We start from the raw sequence: 17,997 nt of genomic DNA on the forward strand, positions 1-17,997 counted from the left end.
TCAGTCTACACTCTACCTAACAACCCTCCAAGGATCAAAACGCTGGCCTTGCTACCTTCTCTACTCTCCTCCTATGACAAGCTAAATCTTACCCACGATGAGCCTTCCAACTTGCTACTCCCTGCTCTCACCCTGACTTGATCATTAGCTATTTATCCTTCAATCTCAGATCTCCCTGGGGCCCAATCCTGAGGCACTCACAGAGTCTCCCTCGTCTCCAACTTCACCGTCTGCCCGAGTAGACCACGAGCCTGGACCTGTCCTGTTCACCACTGTGCCTCCAGTCTCTGGCGCTGTGCTGCACGCCTCCCCGAGCCAGTTCATGGCCCAAAGTTTAACGGCAAGGTGAAAAAAAAAATGTCCCAGCAGAGGAAAGGAGATGATCCCAGCAGGGAGAAGTGCCGTCAGAAGTTGTGTGCAGGTCATGTACCCCAATGTTTACAGCAGTGCCCTCAACAATAGCCAAATCATGGAGAGCCTAAATGTCCATCCACTGATGAATAAAGAAGATGTGGTTTATATATACCATGGAGTACTACTTGGCAATGAGAAAGAACGAAACCTGCCTATTTGCAGCAACATGGATGGAACTGGAGGGTATTACGCTGAATGAAACAAGTCAGGCAGAGAAGACAGATGTTATATGTTTTCACTCATATGTGGATCTTGAGAAACTTAACAGAAGACCATGGGGTGGAGGAGGGAAACAGAGAGAGGGAGGGAGGGAGGCAAACCATAAGAGACTCTTAAATACAGAGAACAAACAGGGTTGATGGGGGGGGGGGTCAGGAGCGAGGGGAAAATGGGTGATGGACATTGAGGAGGGCACTTATTGGGATGAGCACTGGGTGTTGCAAGTGATGAACAATGGGAATCTACTCCTAAAGTCAAGAGCACGCCGTATACACCGTATGTTAGCCAACTTGACTATAAATTATATTTTTTAAAAAAGTTGCGTGGAGGTATAGGAAGCAGGCCCGTGGGACTAGACTGAGGTGCGAGCAGAGGGTACTTGGGGGAAATGAGGTTAGGAGATTCTCTTCCATGTAATAAGCACCCCTGAACGCCATGGCAGGCCCTGTGCCCACAGAGCACACAGGCGGGCGCTGCTGGGCCCTGATGGTCCTGTGCGGAGCCACTCCTCTGGGGTTTCTCCACATCTGAGTCTGATGGACGTCCTCACCGCCACCCCCAACAACTCGAGCACCGACACCGCCTAATGTGCATATAATTCGAAGAGGACACGGCCCCCAGGAGCCCAGCCAAGGACCACGGCTGACGTATCCCTAGTCTGGCTGGAACGACAAAAATCAAACGAGTGCCGGGAGCACAAGTCAGGCCATGACGACCCTGAGGAAGGAACGGAAGCCGGAGGGACAAGGTGTCAGAGGCAGGGAAGTGACAACGGTGGTTGGCCCCTGGGGCCACGTTAAGAAATCTGCCCCAGGCTCCCGAAACGGGACAGAGGTGCGGAGGCGAGCAAAGGTTTCAGGGCGAGGAGCGCCCTAATCTCACGGCCGGCTCGGGAAAATGACGCAAGCGCCACGCAAGGGCACCGTGAAACGCTACAGCTCCACTCCGGCCCGGTGCACTGTGGGCGTCAGGGGCCGCAGCCCGACGCCAGGTCTCGCGGGAGGGCGAGATTCACGCGGATCACAGAGATTGGGCGGGGAGGGGCGGCCAAGGCTTCCGTCCTCGAGCAAAGTCCCGCCCCCTGGCCGGGATGGGCCAATCCCAAGGCCTCCCCGTTTTGGCCTCAGGGATTGGTCCTGGGGCTCACGTGACAGAGCGGGCTGGGGGCACGTGACCGAGCGGACTCTCGGACACGTGACCGCCGCGGCGGTCTTCTTGGTTTATCTGTGGCGGGAGAGAGCTGGGAACCTAGACCGGGGACCGGAATTGGGGACGGCGGAGCTCCGAGGCTTCCCGCCGGTGCCGGCCTCCGCCCTCGTCCCGTGCAGACGGGCCGGCCACCTGCCTGCTGGGCCTTCGGAGTGAGCTGGGCGGCCTCGGTGCCCTCGCCTGTGAGATGGTCCCAGGGTTGTCCAGGGAACAGCGTTGCCGGAGGCCTGTGGGAGGCAGCGGGGACGTGCACGGCCGTGTGAAGCAGGGCGATGGCCTGAAGGACCAACCGGGAGTCCCGAAAAGCTGACCGTGGGTGAGGCTGTTGAGCAGAGCAGAGCCCCTGCCCTCGGCTGACTTCCGCCAGGGGTTGTGTGACGGGCCCCTTGGCTTTCGTTGCAGACGATTGAGCAAGATACGGCTGGGTGAGTTTGCAGATCTGATTGGCCTTATTCGGCGATTCCCGAGCGGGACAGCGTCCCATCCCGCCAGTGGCAAGGAGCTCTGAGGCGCTGTAGAAAACGGGAGGCTCTCCTAGACCTAAGTGGGCCAGAAAAAGGAAGTTTCTAGCAAAGGGTGGCTTCTTTTCAAGCGAGGTCACCTTCCTCTAGCGAGAGACAGGCGTCTGTCAGCCAGATAACCTCACTAGTGCTAACCAGGTAATTCTAGATGACTAGTTAAATTAGGTCCCGTTCCCGGGAGGGGCTGAAACCGCAGTTAGCTTAGGTATGAAGCCTTGGATCGCTGACAAAGGTTTAGCACAAGTGACTCCCATTTGGGGCCTTTTGTTCCTTTTTTAACGTTGCTGCAACTTTACAACAGCAGTGTCCGTAGTGTACTTGAGGCCTGTAGTCGGGGACAGACTGCTGAGGCCTCGCGGCCTGGAAGTGGAGGAGCCAAGGCTGAACCCAGACATCAGCCCGACCAACCTGCAGACCCTCAACCAGGTGGCTTTTGCACCCTGAGAAGTGAGCCAACGGGACCACCCTCTCTCCATGCCCTTGGGAGTCACCCAAACCTTGAGGACGCTCCCTTTTGTCACTGCTGTTGGCTCAAGATACTGGTGACCCTTGGAGGGCGGGGCCGGGTGCTTCCCAGTCTCCCCTCCCGACTGGGGCAGAACTGGCTGGCGTCTCGAGCCTGTTACACGAGGGACAGGAGGGCCTCAGGCAGAGCCCGGAAGAAGAGAAGCAGTGGGAGGGAGGGGCCTGGAAGCCGGAACTGGAAGGAGGGCGGGAGAAATGTGCCAGGACCCCAGGAGAACCACCCGCAGCTTGATCCATTCCGTTCGACAAGAATCCGTCAAACACCTGCTGGCTCCAGGCGCTGAGGATCTAGCATTAAACAGAAGAGGTAGACATCCTCGCCCTCCTCAAACTTCCCTTCCAGTGCAGGAGAGAGACCATAAACAGAGTAAACGTTTACACCGTGTTCGAAGTGATGCAGGCTACTGGGAAAAACCAAAACTGAGAAAGGGTCTAAGAGGTGGGGACAACTTTACTCAAGGGGCAGGGTAGGCCTTACTGAGAAGGTGACTTGGAAGGCAGTGAGGGAAGAGCATCCAGGCAGACGGCGCAGTGCGTGCAAGGGACCCGCGGTGGGAGGGAACCTGCAGCCGAGTGTGGCTTTGAGGAGTAGGCAGGCATCAGAGAGGTAACAGGTGGCCAAAAAAGGGCTTGGAATTTTAACTGAGATAAGGCGGTGGAAGGGTTTTAAGACAGGCTCCGCCCCCACACGAGCTTCTTTGCCGTCTTGCCAGCTTCCCTCCAGAGGCAGGAAGGCATTAATTATGCCTTCTGTCCCCAAAACCACATTGGCATCTCTGTCATCTTTGCCCAGGACGGGCAGCAACCCTGTTCTTCCACTTGATTCTCCTGTCCCTGACCCCCACTCTAGGCTGTGGAATCTTCATGGGGAAAACCTGGCCCTGACCAGTCTGTCTCCCTCTGCATCGTTCATTGCCCAGGTATCTGAGCTCCGAGGCTGCCACACAGGGTGTGCACACGCTAAGGTAGCCGGTGGGAGCGAAAGCGCCACACGGTGTGTCCTAACACCCAGAGCTGGGCTCTCAGAGGGTCAACAGTGATGTGGGAGGCCTATGCGGCACCTCCAGAAGGGGGTCGGCTTTCGTCCTGGGGACCCCACCTGTCACTTGTGTCCCCAGCCTTGAAGTGGGACTATATTTCCATCATTAGCCCCAGTGTCTAGAAAATTGGGCGTTCCCGGGTCTCAAAAAGCTTGTGGTCTGGGATGGAGCACCTGGGTGGCTCAGTCAGTGAAGCATCCCGACTCGGTTTTGGCTCAGGTCATGATCTCATGGTTTCGTGAGTTCAAGTCCCGCATCAGGCTCTGCACTGACAGTGCAGACCGTGTTTGCAATTCTCTCTCTCCCCCTCTCTTTCTTTCTGCCCCTTCCCCTGCTCATGCTGCCTCTGTCGCTCAGAATAAGTCAACGAACCTTAAAAAAGAAAACAAAGCTTGTGGTCTGGGAGCATAATTAAGGCGCTGGAACCATGGGCCCAGAGGTACAGTGTTCACAGCACAGGGAGGGCCTGCAGCTGTGCAGACTGTGTGGCCACTTTTCGCAGCCTTTCCCCGACTCCCACAGCCACCCACCAGCAACATCAGGATGTCTGGTCCCCAAGAGGAGGGGCTCACTGGCGGATTCGGTCATCACAGTATCCCTTGCCTGACTGTCCCTTTTATTTTCAAGTCAGGTGCTTTAACAAGAGTATCTGGGAAACACAGTGGGAGCATTTTTATTTTATTTGTTTACTTTTTAAAGTAAGGCTCCACACCCAACATGGGGCTCGAGCTCATGACCCTGAGATCAAGAGTCGGATGCTGTACCGACCTAGCCAGCCAGGTGCCCCGATACGTTATTACTTACTAAAGCCCATAATTCGGATTTTCTTAGTTTTTCTTGGTGTCCTTTTTTGGTGCCAGGATCCCATCAAGGGCACCGCATCACGTGAAGTTTGGCACCTCACTTTCTTCTGAAGGTGCAGTATTGAGAGGAGGCTAAAGCAGCACAAAACTGCCGACCTCTTCCTTGGCTTTAAGTCTGAGTAAACGCTAGGGCTGGGGCTGCATTTGGGTTTTGGTGTTCTGCCTGACAGGTGCCAGCTGAGTGGGGCTCTTGGGTCCTTTGCAAAAGGAAGGGCACTGAGGAGAAGCCCCACACCCCAGACTGTCCCCTCTCAGAACTGCCCCTCGGGCTGGGGGTGATGGGGAGTTATGGTTTAATGGGTTGCAGATTTCTGTTTGGGATGATGGAGACATTCTGGACGTGGATGGTGGTGAGTGAGCGCTGCACAAATTTACAGATTTCCTTAGTGCCCCTGATTGCACACTTAAAAATGGTTCACATGGTAAGTTTTATGTATTTTCACCACAATTGGTTTTATGTCTTTTTAACGTTTATTTGAGAGAGCGTGTGTGCATGCACAGGGGAGGGGCAGAGAAAGAGGAAGAGTGAGAATCCCAAGCAGGTTCTGGGCTGTCCGTGAAGAGCCCAGTGCGGGGCTTGATCCCACGACCTCAAGATCACGACCTGAGCCAGTATCAAGAGGCGGACGCTTAAGCCACCGAGCCACCCAGGCGCCCCCACGATTTGTTTTAAAGCTGAAGAAGCGAAGATGCAATTTAAACAAGACTTCTCCTTGCTTTTCGGTAAAGGAAGCCTGCGTGTTTCACCACAGAATGCAGCTGTCCCTTGAAGGCCTTCTGTTCCCCAAGTCGGCTTCCTCCGCAGACCTGGGACCTGCCATCGGTGCGGATGGGGCTCGGGCACCGTCACCTTTACTGTTACCGCTAATGGCGGCAGTAGGGCAGCCTGTGATTGATCACTCCCTGTGCCGGCAGCCTTGCCACTTGACCTCACACAGCCCCAGGGGCGGTTCTGCTCACGGGCCTCATTTATGGAAGGCCACGTCAGCACAGAGGTTAAGGGACCCACCCGCGGTCACACAGCTGGTGGCGGCAGTGCCAGGATGCTGCGCGAGCCGGGCCTTTCTCGCCACCCACTGCGGGGCCAGCGAGGCAGCCCAAACTGCAAAGCCATCCTCCTAGCAGACGTGTGGGGGCATGGGGGAGGGGGGCGGAGTGAGGCTGGTGTGTGGCCGCAGAATACTCCCTCTGGTCAAAACAAGGACTGGCAAGAGGGACTGGCCGCCTTCCCTAAAAGCAAAACAAACGACGAGGTGCCTGGGTGGCTCAGTCGATTGAGCTTCCGACGTCGGCTCAGGTCGTGATCTCAAGGTTTGGCCCAGAGCCTGGAGCCTGCTTCGATTCTGTGACTCCCTCTCTCTGCCCCTCCCCCATTGCACTGGCTCTCTCAAAAATAAGCATTTTAAAAAACTCTGCGATAACGGCCGTGTTTATCAAACACGTGGCTCCCGTTCTAGATAGTGCTCTCCAAGTATCCCCATAGATCTCTAGCCCCACGGGGGCTGGGTATTGATGTTCCACCAAAAGAGTCCCATAGCCAAGTAGCTTGGGAAATGTTGCACCTGCCCCTGTCCCCAGAGATTCAAAGGACTTCCTAGAGGCTCTGAAAAGTCCTGTCATGAAGAAACAGGTTAAGCTTTGTCTAGCCCAGCGATTCCTGAACTTAGTTGACCCCCGCCACCCATTTCGATATGAGACCCATTGACAGGGGTGCCTGGCTGGCTCAGTCTGTAGAGCGTAGAGCATGCAACTCTTGGTCTCAAGGTGGTGAGTTCAAGCCCCACATTGAGCATGGCACCTACTTAAAAAACAAACATTGACAGCCTCCAAGTTGCTATGCACAGACAGCTCCCTGTGCCTTGATGGGTGATGTGCCTCTCAGTACAGGGTCTTGCTTTTGTCTTCACTCTAGGTGAGGAACAGAAGTGCAGGGTCCTCTACGTACTCAATTTAGAGATAAATACTAGGGGTGTGCCTGGGTGGCTCAGTCAGTTAAGCGTCTGACTTCGGCTCAGGTCATGATCTCACGGTTCGTGAGTTCAAGCCCCACATCAGGCTCTGTGCTGACGGCTCAGAGCCTGGAGCCTGTTTCAGATTCTGTGTCTCCCCACCCCCTCTCCCCTCTCCCACTCATACTCTGTCTCTCTCTCTCTAACATAAATAAACATTAAGAAAAAAAAAGAAGATAAATACTAGGGACTCTTAGCTGGCTCAGTTGGGAGAGCATGTGACTCTTGGTCTCAGGGTTGTGAGTTTGAGCCTCACACTGGGTGTAGAGATTACTTAAAACCTTCATACATACATACATACATACATACATACTAGAGTGTTCAATATAGAGAAACAGCAATTGATGTCAAACTTAAAGCCTGACTGGCAATGCCAGGAAATGCCAGCATCTACTGTGATAAAATAACATTTTCTGATAAACCATTTTAGGTCCTGTCACTTTCAGGGTGCAGAAGGGTTTTTGTCTTGTCCATAAAAATGTTGACGTGTTCCCCTCCACCCATGGCGAAAGTGAGCATTGCACTGAAGTTAAGCAAAGTCCTAACCTAACAGGATACTAGGTGTCCTGTGCTTTACATCTCACCAGACCCAGCGCATTCTGCTGGAAATTTTGGGTGGTCTCTGTAAAATGTTTACATTTATTCTTTGGAGTAAAGTAGGAGGTTCTTTCTTAAAAGTGAACACTAGTGGGGCACCTGCGTGGCTCAGTCCGTTAAGCATCTGACTCTTGATTTCAGCTCAGGTCATGGTCTTGCTCTGATGGGATCGAGTCCCACATCGGGCTCTGTGCTGACAGCATGGAGCCTGCTTGGGATTCTCTGTCTCTCTCTCTGCCCCTCCCCTGCTCATGTGCACACTCTCTCAAAATAAATAAACTAAAAAAAACCCAAAGTGAACACTTATATGCTTGACCTGAGCAGGTTTTTGAATGGACGTGTGTGGTTGTGTTCGGCCAGCAATAGGCTTCTCTCAGCAGGAAGGAAGGAGATTCAGCCTCTGCCCATCCCGCAATCCTAGAATGAAAGATCTTATGGAAATAAATGAAACTGAATAAATAGGCACCTGAGCCTCTTCAGTTTCTGGCTTAGCACTGCCCTGCCTGGCAAGGAGGGAAAGTTGTCTAGGGCAGCAGGCAGCTGCTGAACCAGACATGGAGAGGACCAGGACCAGGAGCCCTCGAGTTTTGGGAGCATCTGGGGCTGGGGCCTGCAATTACGCTGAGCAGCCGCTAGGTGTCAGGACGCCCCTGGTTTGTGCTCCCTCTGGCAGGCAGGCTGACTGTGTCCCGTTTCTGGGCGGATGCTCAGAGATCCCTGAGCACCCTCTGAGATCGCCGTTTGCACCAAAATCACCATTTATAGATGGAAAATTGAAGCTCAGAGCAGGTACTGGTCAACAGCTCCCCCGTGCTTGGTGCTACACTGGGGACAGGAGAAATGACAGAACAGGACCCAGCCCACGCACTACTGGTGGTTATAAATCTCTAGGCACAGGAGCACCTGGGTGGCTCAGTCGGTTCAGCATCTGACTCTTGATTTCAGCTCAGGTCATGATCTCACGGTTCGGTTCGTGAGTTCGGGCCCCAAGTCGGGCCCCATGCTGGCTCTCTCAAAATAAATAATTTAAAAAAAAAGTCTCTAGGCACAAGCAGTATCCGAGTTTGAACCCCTGCTTCACATCTTGGTACCTATGAGATCTTAAGCAAGTTACCTCTGCCTCAGCCTGCTATCTTCACATCTTCAAACCAGTAGTAATAACCTATCCCGTCAGTGCTGTGAGTGTGGCCATTAGAACAGGCCAGCTCGTCATGGTGGTGGCACAGCCCCAGTCATCACAGGCATGACTCTCCAGCCACGGACTCAGGTGTGTGGGCAGTGCCACTGCCTCCATTTTCCGTGACAGCCTGATTTCTGCCCCAAGCGCCCATTCCATGATTCCATGGGCACTATCACGGCCATCAGTTTCAGATCTTGCCCCCTTCCTACGTCAGGACTCCTGCAGGGTTAGGGCCCTGTGGGGGAGCCTGCTGCCACTGGTTATCTGCCCATAACGGCTATTGCAGCCCCCCGGTCCCACGCCTCGGTGCTGTCCCCAGCCTCACCGGGCATGTGGCCCTCTTGGGCCAGCCTGCCTGGCATCCTGTCACCTGGGTGCCAGACCCCTCCTGCATTGCTCTCTGGCGACTGGAGGCAGCAGGCCCGGGACCCCCTCACCTGCCTCTGCTCACCCCAGACCAGGGTGGTCTCCCTGTGGTCCAAGATGCTTCATCAACCCGGCTTCTCCAGGACACTGGCCCAGAAGGGACACATCAGTTCTGCCTTCCTCCTCCACCCCCCTTTGTTGTCTGAAGGGCTTGGGCTTTGGGGGGTGAGGGGGAAACAAAGTCCAAAAGACCCACAGGCACCTTCTGCTTCCATCCTGGGACTATAGGTCCGGGGCCAGCTCCTCCTTGAATGGAGACAAGGAACAGCAAGGTGGGAAGGGGGGTTGGGAATGTCATTGTAGGCAGCCCCTGCTCCGCATGGTTCCAACATGCAGAAACTTTAGTTACCACGGTCTAGGAAAACACCATCAGTCCCTCAACAACACAGTTCAAGTGTCAGTGACCCTGTGTATTAACTGAGTCGCCGCACCAGGTAGAGACTGCCTGAGCTCGCCAGCCTGCAAATCACTACATAAACAACAGCCACGCCTCATGATCAGTGACCATCTGGCACTTCTTCCCAAGCCCGTGGGTGACCGGTCACCGCGCCCGGACACCAGCCAGGTCGGGAGCCGTGCCACCTTCCGTGATGGACACACTGGCTACTCTGCGGAAGCGCGTCACCGAAGCCGGGAGTCAACCGACAGAGGTGAGAAAGTGGCAAGGACGGGAAGTGGGGACACTGGAGGCAAATCCAGGGGCAGCAGCGACGGGGCCAGAAGAAAGAGCTGCGGCCAGAGGGGCCTGGTGAGGCCCACTTGATGAGAAGGACGATGTCCCCCCAGAAGTGACGCCGGCCACGCCCCCATGCCGACGGAGCCCTCGACACGTTTCGCGTCGCCCCGAGTGCGAGTGCGAAGGCCGCGCTGGAAGCTCATCGCGACGCGGAACAGACAGCGACAACCGACAGAGGTCCAGAAAGGATGCTCGCGGCACGTCCTAAGTCACAGCGGAAGAGGCGAACACTGTTCATACTGCTCCTGGTAAGTATCTCCTTTAAGTCGTGGTTAAATACACATAGTTTATTTACTTTCTATTTTTTTAATGTTTTGTTTTATTTTTTTGAGAGGCAGAATGAGAGTGCGAGCAGGGAGGGGCAGAGAGAGAAGGAGACACAGAATCCGAAGCAGGCTCCAGGCTCCCAGCCGTCAGCACAGAGCCCGACGCGGGGCTCGAAGCCCCAAACGCAAGGTCATGACCTGAGCCGAAGTCAGAGCCACCCAGGCGCCCCAAATACACATAGTTTAAAATCTACGACCTTGACCACTTCCAAGTGCATGGTTCTGTGGCATCAGGTGCTGTACAAGCAGGGACGGCTCCGTGAACTTGTGTGTGGACACCTCCACACCGTTGCAGAGATGCTCATCTCCTCGAGGCCGTTCTGATTTGAGTATCTGTGCTGCTTTCGAACAAAGAAAGAAGCTCGTTCATTCTTGATGCTTCTGAAAGTTAGAGTGTCCCCAGCAAAGATTAGCTTTACCGTTTCTATTTGCCTGCATAGTTCTAACCAACGGGAAAGTTTCTCATGTTTGGGAGATCATGGAAGTCACACTTTTCCCACTGATTTTTCTCTCCCCATGTCCACTTAAACAGCGTTATTGAGGGGCGCCTAAGGGGCTCGGTTCTGTTAAGTGCCCAACTTTGGCTCAGGTCATGGTCTCACGGTTTGTGAGTTCGAGCCCCATGTTGGGCTCTGTGCTGACAGCCTAGAGCCTGGAGCCTACTTCGGATATGTCTGTCTCTCTGCCCCTTTCCTGCTCACGCTCTGTCTCTCAAAAATGAATAAACGTTAAAAAAATTTTTTTGAAAATGTTATTGGGATGCCTAGGTGGCTCAGTTGGTTCAGTGTCCGATTCTTGATTTCCACTCAGGTCATGATCTCACGGTTCATGAGATTGAGCCCTGGTCAGGCTCTGTGCTGACAGCACACAGCCTGCTTGGGATCCTCTCTCTCTCTCTCTCTCTGCACGCCACCCCCCCCCCCCAAATAAATAAACTTTTAAAGAAATAAAATAAAAGCAGTTTTTATTGAGATAAAATTCACAAAACGTCAATTCACCAAAATTCGGTGGTTCCTAGTGGATTCACAATACCCTACAATTGTCAAGATTGCTTTGCAGGATTTCCGCTTGCAGAATCACCTTTACTGCCCCATGCCTCCCTCCCGGCTCCTGGTGGCTGTTGGCAACCTTTTGCGTCCTTGCTTGTAGAGCCATCACTCCAATCTCCACCTCCGTCCTCACATGGCACTCTCCCTGTGTGGGTCATGTGTCTGGGTCCACGTTTCCCTCTTCTTGTAAGGACACCAGTCACTGGATTTAGGGCCCACTCTCATCCAGAATGACCTCATCTCAACTTGATGACATCTGCAAAGACCCCAATATCCAAGCAAGGTCACATTCACAAGCACCAGGCATTAGGACTTCAACACGTCTTTTGGGAAACACACTTCAACCCACAACAGGTGGCCTCCCAAATCCCCAGATAGCCCATCAAGTGACTCTTCGTGAGGATGCATCTAGAACTTTGCATCTGTGCCCCCTCTTCTCAAAGTCTTGAGGAAACGAAGGGATGCATCACGGCTCCATTTCGATCATGAGACAAACTGCAAAGACCTGGATTAGACTGGGGATTGACGTGTGGGGTGACACGTGGGCACTTAGTGTACATTTGTAATATCACAGAAATCAGCCGTGACAGTTTCTTTACAATTAGGCTTTGATGTGCATGTAACTTAGTTGCTGAGTGATTTTTTTTTTTTTTAATTTCTGCCCTTTTAGAATCACCTGGTAATTCATCTGGAGTGAATAGAAGTACTCTGTTTACTTACTTATGCTCCAGATGTTTATTCTGCACCCACAGCAAGCAAGACACAGTTCCAAGCACAGACACACTGATTTGCCATTACCAAGAGAAAACCCTTGACCTCATGGAATCACATTCTAATTAGGGGCACAGACCATGAGTGAGGAGCACAGATGGTACTGTGCAGAGAAGCATGCCCTGAAGAAAATAAAGGGGCGAGTGGTGGGGAAGGTGGTCAAAGAGAGCCCTTCTGAAGGGTCATGCTTGAGCAGAAGGCTGATGAAGAGAAGGAGTGAGCCCTTTAAGACTCTGGAGGAAGAGTATTCTAGAACAAGGGAAAGACCCTCAGGCCGAGGCATGCCTGGTGTCATCGGGGACAACAGAAGGTCAGCACACCAAGGCGGCCAGAGGGATGAGTCTGAAGGGCAGGCCAAGGACCAGATCACTCAGAGCCTAAGTGGGCAAGCCAAGGACGGTTCTCCCTCTAAGCGGGATGTGAAGCCACAGAGAACCGGCCACTCTGACCTATGTTTAGAAAGATGTTCCCCAAGGGCCTGCAGGCAGCTCTTCGGCCGCCCAGGGGAGGGCCAGAGGGGTTTGACCGAGAGCCCATAGCGCCACAGTGCAGCAGGAAGGAAGAGGTCAGATTTGGGAGATAATTTGGGGAGAATGGCAGAGTTGGCTGTCGGGCCGGATGGAGACATGCGGGAATATGAGAGGCACCAAGGGACACTCTGGGCAGAGGGGTGAGGGAGCGGTGTTTGCTGAGATAAGGGGCTTTGGGGAAGGAAGAATTCCGTTCTGGACAAAGAACGGGTAGGAAAATAGAAACGCATAGCAAGATAGTGACTTAATCCAGCCATGTCGATCATCACCCCAAAGGAAGAACAGAGATTAGCCAATAGGGTTTTTAAAAAGCAAAAACCAGGGGCGCCTGGGTGGCTCAGTCGGTTGGGTGTCTGACTTCGGCTCAGGTCGTGATCTTGCAGTCTATGAGTTTGAGCCCTGCATGGGGCTCTGTGCTGACAGCTCAGAACCTGGAGCCTGCTTCGGATTCTCTGTCTCTCTCTGCCCCTCCCCTGCTCTTACTGTGTCTCTCTTAAAAGTAAAATAAAAACATAAAAAATTAAACAGCTATGTGCTTCCTATAAGAAACCCACGGTTTTTTTTAATGTTTATTTTTGAGAGACAGAGAGAGACAGCGTGAGTGGGAGAGGGGCAGAGAGAGAGGGGGACAGAGAATCCGAAGTGGGCTCTTTGGTGGAAGAGTGAGCCCGACGTGGGGGCTTGAACCATGAGATCACTGAGGAGCCGCGAACTGTGAGATCATGGCCTGAGCCCAAATCAGACGTTCAATGGATTGAGCCACCGAGGTGCCCCAAGAAACCCACTTTAAATGCAAAGGCCCCAATAGGTTAAAAGTAAGGGATGGGAAAAAACAGGTGATGTCAACACTGGCCAAAGGAAAGCCAACGTGGCTATGCTAAAGTCAAAGTAAATTACAGGGTAGGTAACACTTCTAGGATTAGAGGGACATTTCAAAATGATAAAGGGATCAGTTCATGAAAAGGACCCAACAATGCTAGATGTTCATGCATGTAATAACAGAGCTTCAAATTCATGAAGCAAAAAACAGACTGAGCGGCAAGAAGAAAGACAAAAGCACAATTGTAATCCGACATTTCAGCACCTCTCTTAGGAATGGGTAGAACAGCTACATAGAAAACCAGTAAGGGAGCACCTGGGTGGCTCAGTTGGTTGAGCGTCCGACTTTGGCTCAGGTCGTGATCTCATGGTTCGTGGGTTCAAGCCCCACGTCGGGCTCTGTGCTGACAGCTCGGAGCTGGAGCCTGCTTCGGATTCTGTGTCTCCCCCTCTCTCTACCCTTCCCCACTCGCTCTCTCCCTCTCTCTATCAAAAATAAATAATCATTTAAAAATGTTAAAAAGAGGGGCACCTGGGTGGCTCAGTCGGTTGAGCGTCCGACTTCAGCTCAGGTCATGATGTCAGTTTGTGGGCTCGAGCCCCACATCAGGCTCTGTGCTGACCACTTGCTCGGAGCCTGGAGCCTGCTTCAGATTCTGTGTCTCCTTCTCTCTCTGCCCCTCCCTGACTCATGCTTTGTCTCCCTCTGTTTCTCAAAAATAAATAAATGTAAAAAAAAAATTTTTAATAAAAATTTAAAAAAGAAAAAATCAGTAAAGATGTAGAAGACCCAAACAACACTTTCAACCAACCTGGCCTAATTGGTATTTCCTAGAACACGCCAACAGGAGCAAAATGGAGCTTCTAAGGTTAGGAGTTATCAGTGTATAGATGTGTTGAATGTCATGGGGTTAGGGGAGGTCACTTGGGGAGCTTTGTTAGGACACAAAAGCAGTCTGAAGACAGCATCGGGCCACTCCAACCTTTAGGGATGCGGAAGAGGAGAGGGGTCCAGCAAAGGAGACGGAGAAGGAGCCTAGTGTTGGAGGAGGGCCAGGTAAAGGAAACATTTAGAGGGGAGAGGGCCCTGCTGTATCAAAGCTGCCCAGCAGTCCAGCAAGATGAGAACCGAGGACTGATCACTGGATTTGGCCACGCGGAGGCCTTTGGTGACCTGGACAGCAGCACTTGCCCAGGGATGTCGGGGAGCTCTTGATCGTTATGTCAAGGCAGGGTGAGCCGCAGCCCCACCCACGCTTATTTTCAAGGCATTTTGCTGGAGCCAAAAGATGGAGAGGTGCGGGCAGGCAACGTGGCAGGATTGTCTTTCTTTTTAAGGCAGGGATGCATTCGAGGAGGTTGGGCACCACTGGGAAGGATCAAGGCGGGAGAGGGCGAGCGTTTGGGAGCCAGAGAATTCAGAAGTGATATCTGTTGAGAACGGATGGGGTCCAGGGCGCGCAGGGAGCCATGGCCTTGGTCTGGGGACACAGGTCTTAGGTGAGGAAAGGGGTGGGGTACCTCTGGAGAAGAGCACCCAGGGGAGCATCAGGGGTCTCAGACGACCTCTAGGCAGGAGTGGCCCCTAATCTGCCCTTAGACACAAAGTTCTCTAACCTTCCCAGTGGGCGGCGGGATGCAGGCCAGGCCACAGGCTGGCATTCGCCTCTGGTCACTGCCATTACTCATTCTGTAGCAAAGGGCAAGTGACCCGGGTGACCTTGGGAATGTGAACCCGGTGGCGCCCCCAGGACCCGGGCGCGGGGACTGGGGAGGGGCCTCCTTGCGCGCGCGCGTGTGTCCGCCTCCGCGCCACTAGGGGGCACCAAGAGACCGTTTGCTGGGTCTGGGCGCTGCCTACCCCCACCCCCCCCCCACGCCCCCACGCCCCGGGACCGCGACTCAGCCGGCTCTCGGCCTCACCTTGAGGCCCCCTGGACCGAACCCGGGCGGAAAGGGGGCGGGTGCTGAGGCCAGCTCATCCAAAAGCGCCCTGTAGCCTCCCCCTCCCCGGTGAGCGAAGGGCGGTGCAGTCTGCGCTGGCCGCGGAACGGCGGGGCCCGCCTGGGTTAAAGCAGCTGGAAGGTCAAAATCCAAAATGTGCCCTGTGGACCGGCGGCTGCTGCCATCGCCAGCACCCGGTTCCGGGGGGGTAAGCGTTGGTCCCACAGCCATTAACCAAGCACCCACGCTGGGCGGGGCCCTGCTGCATTCCGAGCACATGGAACGAACGAACGAACGGATGAATGGGCAAGCCCTATATGGTATTTAGGGAGAGGAGGGGCGATCCCAGGCGCAGGGCCTGCAGGTACTGAGCCAGCGGGGCTTCCGCTGAGGGGCTCGGTGCCACCCCAGGGTCGGGAGAAGGAGAGAGGAGAGAGGCAGGGTAGGGATGGTACTGAGCCCCCAGCTGGGACTCGAGAAGCCACCCAGCGCAGTACTTTAAAGAGAGGGATGGGGAATGGACGCGATCTCCTCCGTGTAGACAGTTCATCCCCGATTTCTCATAAAATACAAGTCGCCTAGCAGCCACAGTCATCCCCCATCAACTTGGAACGAATTCTCTTTCCAACTGCTCCCCCGCCCTTCTGTGCCCACTGCCAATTGAAAGCAGCTTCTGCTGCAGTAGGACAGGGGGAAACTGAGCCGCCTAAGGGAGCAAGTGGTGGGAGAAGCCAGGCTTGGGGGGAGGACCCCCGCCGCCAATCCAAGGGCAGCTTGGAATTCGGTGGGGCGGTGGGGGTGGGGCAGAGTCCGGTGCCAGCAGGCCAAAAGGGCATGGTTACAAGAAATCTCCTCCCCTTGCAGCCCTGGGGGCGGCCCAGGGGTTAAGGAATTTAGAGTGCTTAGCCCCCTGGGTACAGTAAGCACTCAATCAACATCGACCATTCTTACTACATATTAAACACAGCAAACATCTTTATAAAACAGAAATGCCAGCACTTTGGGTCAATGTATGAATCTTTGTTCAGAGTCTTTCAATTTCCATCCTCTTGGAAATAACACTTTTAATTTTGAACCTATCTGCAAATCCGAAGCCCGCTGCTCCGTTGCCCTGGCTCGGGGCCAGGTTGCAGATGTTTGAGTGTCTCGAATGCCCAAGTGCCTGCGTCTCCTGGGGTCTTTTGAATGGTGCTGACTCACCATGCACGCTGCAAGCAGCCTCGCTCCGTCTGCCAGGTCGCTGCTGGATTTCTGGGTCTCAGGTGGTGTGTGGTCAATTCAGAGTTCGCTAACCTGCACCTAACAGATTTCCCTCTTCATTCCTGTTCCTACCCCAAAGGACATAGGGGTGGGGGTGCGGGTGCTCAGCAGAGTGCTTAGCATTGAGCGAGCATTCAGTGTTAGCTGTTGGTGACATTATTATTATTCGTTACCATTATGATCACAGAACAAACTCGTTGCAGTTAGTTGTTTTGTATTTTTCTTGGAAAGTTATCTAAATCTGTGTGGGCATATCACACAAGGGTAGACTGATGGAGGGCAGGAGGATGGGGTACTGCTCTGTCCCCTCTTCCATGAGCTCCTTAGAGACAAGAATCATCTGATTAGTTTCCATGTTCCAGCAGCCTCTGGGGGTTGGCATTGGGTAATTGAGCAAGGATAAGCATATTGTATGTTTCCCAGTTTTCCAAAGATGATTTGGGGGAATCAAATCATCCTATCATCATCCTACCAATCAGGATTCAGCTCTGTGACTGTGCACTCGGATATAAAAATAACACCTTTGGCTTCCCTTCCTCCACCCAATTTAAGAAGCAAGTTATGAGTTTGAACTTTCAAGGGCCAATTAATGCTCCTTAAAAGAAACTGTCATCTCTAAACCAAGAGAGTGGGCAGCCTGGACTCTGGCCCTTGTCATCTCCGTGTAAGGGAGGAGATCCAGGTGGATGCGAGTTGGGGGGGAGCTTTAGCCGGCAGGCATCTCAGCCCCTGCCTTATGAGGACCCAGATGCTGAGTCCCATGGAATGACAGTGCCGCCCCGCTGCTAGCAGAGCAGCTCTGTTCTGCATAGATGCTGTCACATAGGTCATCACAGCATCCTGGGGGGAATTATTTTGTTATTAGCAGCCAGGACCCATACCAGCTTGGCTTTATCCCATCGTTCAGATGTCATCTCCTGGCTTTACCTTACATTGCCTCTGCAGCCAGGGCTCCAGCCGCAACCTTCATTCAGGCTCCTCTGTCTTTGTAGAGGCTAGTTTCTCTGCGGGGAATATCCCCTTCCCAACCGCCCCTTTCCAGCCTAGCAATGTGGCACGCCCCTCGTCTCGTGCCCCTCTGAAAACGTTCTCCCTCTCTCCTTGCAGATCTAACAACACATATGTCATGACAGTATTTTAGCACTTAACACATTGTAGTCATTCATCCGTTTAGCGCGAGGACATAGGTTAAATGCTTAGAGCAATGTCGATCACCGGCTAACTGCTAAAAACAAAAAAAAAAGTTAGCTCTCGTCATTAACACCATTTACTCAATATTTATGGAGCGTCTCAGGCTCTGTGCTGTTCGGCCACAGCACCGAACAAGAGAGATACAGTCCCTAACCACCCCATACCGCCCACGAGCCAAGCCAAGTTCCCATCTTCAGGGTCTGCGATGCGGGAAACGCGGGACGCGCCCAGCATGAGGACTACAGATCCCAGAAGGCTGCGCGGCGGCGTCCCCGGGGCCCGCCCGCGCGCATGCGCAACGTCGTGACGCCGGGGCGGCGAGCGGGCGCTAGTGGCTGCGGCGGCGGGTCGCGGGCGGGGCGGACCGG

At 53.6% G+C, this 17,997-nt stretch overlaps 2 long non-coding RNA genes across 5 annotated transcripts; one reads left to right on the top strand and one right to left on the bottom strand.

The window, feature by feature from the left end:
- The first annotated feature begins 1,787 nt into the window (after positions 1–1,787).
- Positions 1,788–13,078, top strand: LOC109501041. Of its 3 annotated transcripts, none has more exons than XR_006600009.1 (3): positions 1,788–3,195; positions 9,530–9,987; positions 11,113–13,078. It is a non-coding gene; the product is annotated as an uncharacterized LOC109501041 (long non-coding RNA). The 3 variants fall into 3 exon arrangements; XR_002159014.3 differs by having other exon boundaries at positions 1,790–3,195; positions 11,785–13,076; XR_002743295.2 differs by having other exon boundaries at positions 1,794–2,267; positions 11,785–13,076.
- LOC109501042 lies at positions 11,013–17,978 on the bottom strand. Of its 2 annotated transcripts, none has more exons than XR_006600010.1 (2): positions 17,371–17,978; positions 11,013–11,370 (listed from the first exon to the last, which is right to left on the bottom strand). It is a non-coding gene; the product is annotated as an uncharacterized LOC109501042 (long non-coding RNA). The 2 variants fall into 2 exon arrangements; XR_002159015.3 differs by lacking the exon at positions 17,371–17,978 and adding an exon at positions 15,158–17,353.
- Between the last annotated feature and the right edge of the window lie 19 nt (positions 17,979–17,997).

Source organism: Felis catus, chromosome B3, assembly GCF_018350175.1.
Source record: "Felis catus isolate Fca126 chromosome B3, F.catus_Fca126_mat1.0, whole genome shotgun sequence".
NCBI classification, from domain to species: Eukaryota; Metazoa; Chordata; class Mammalia; order Carnivora; family Felidae; genus Felis; species Felis catus.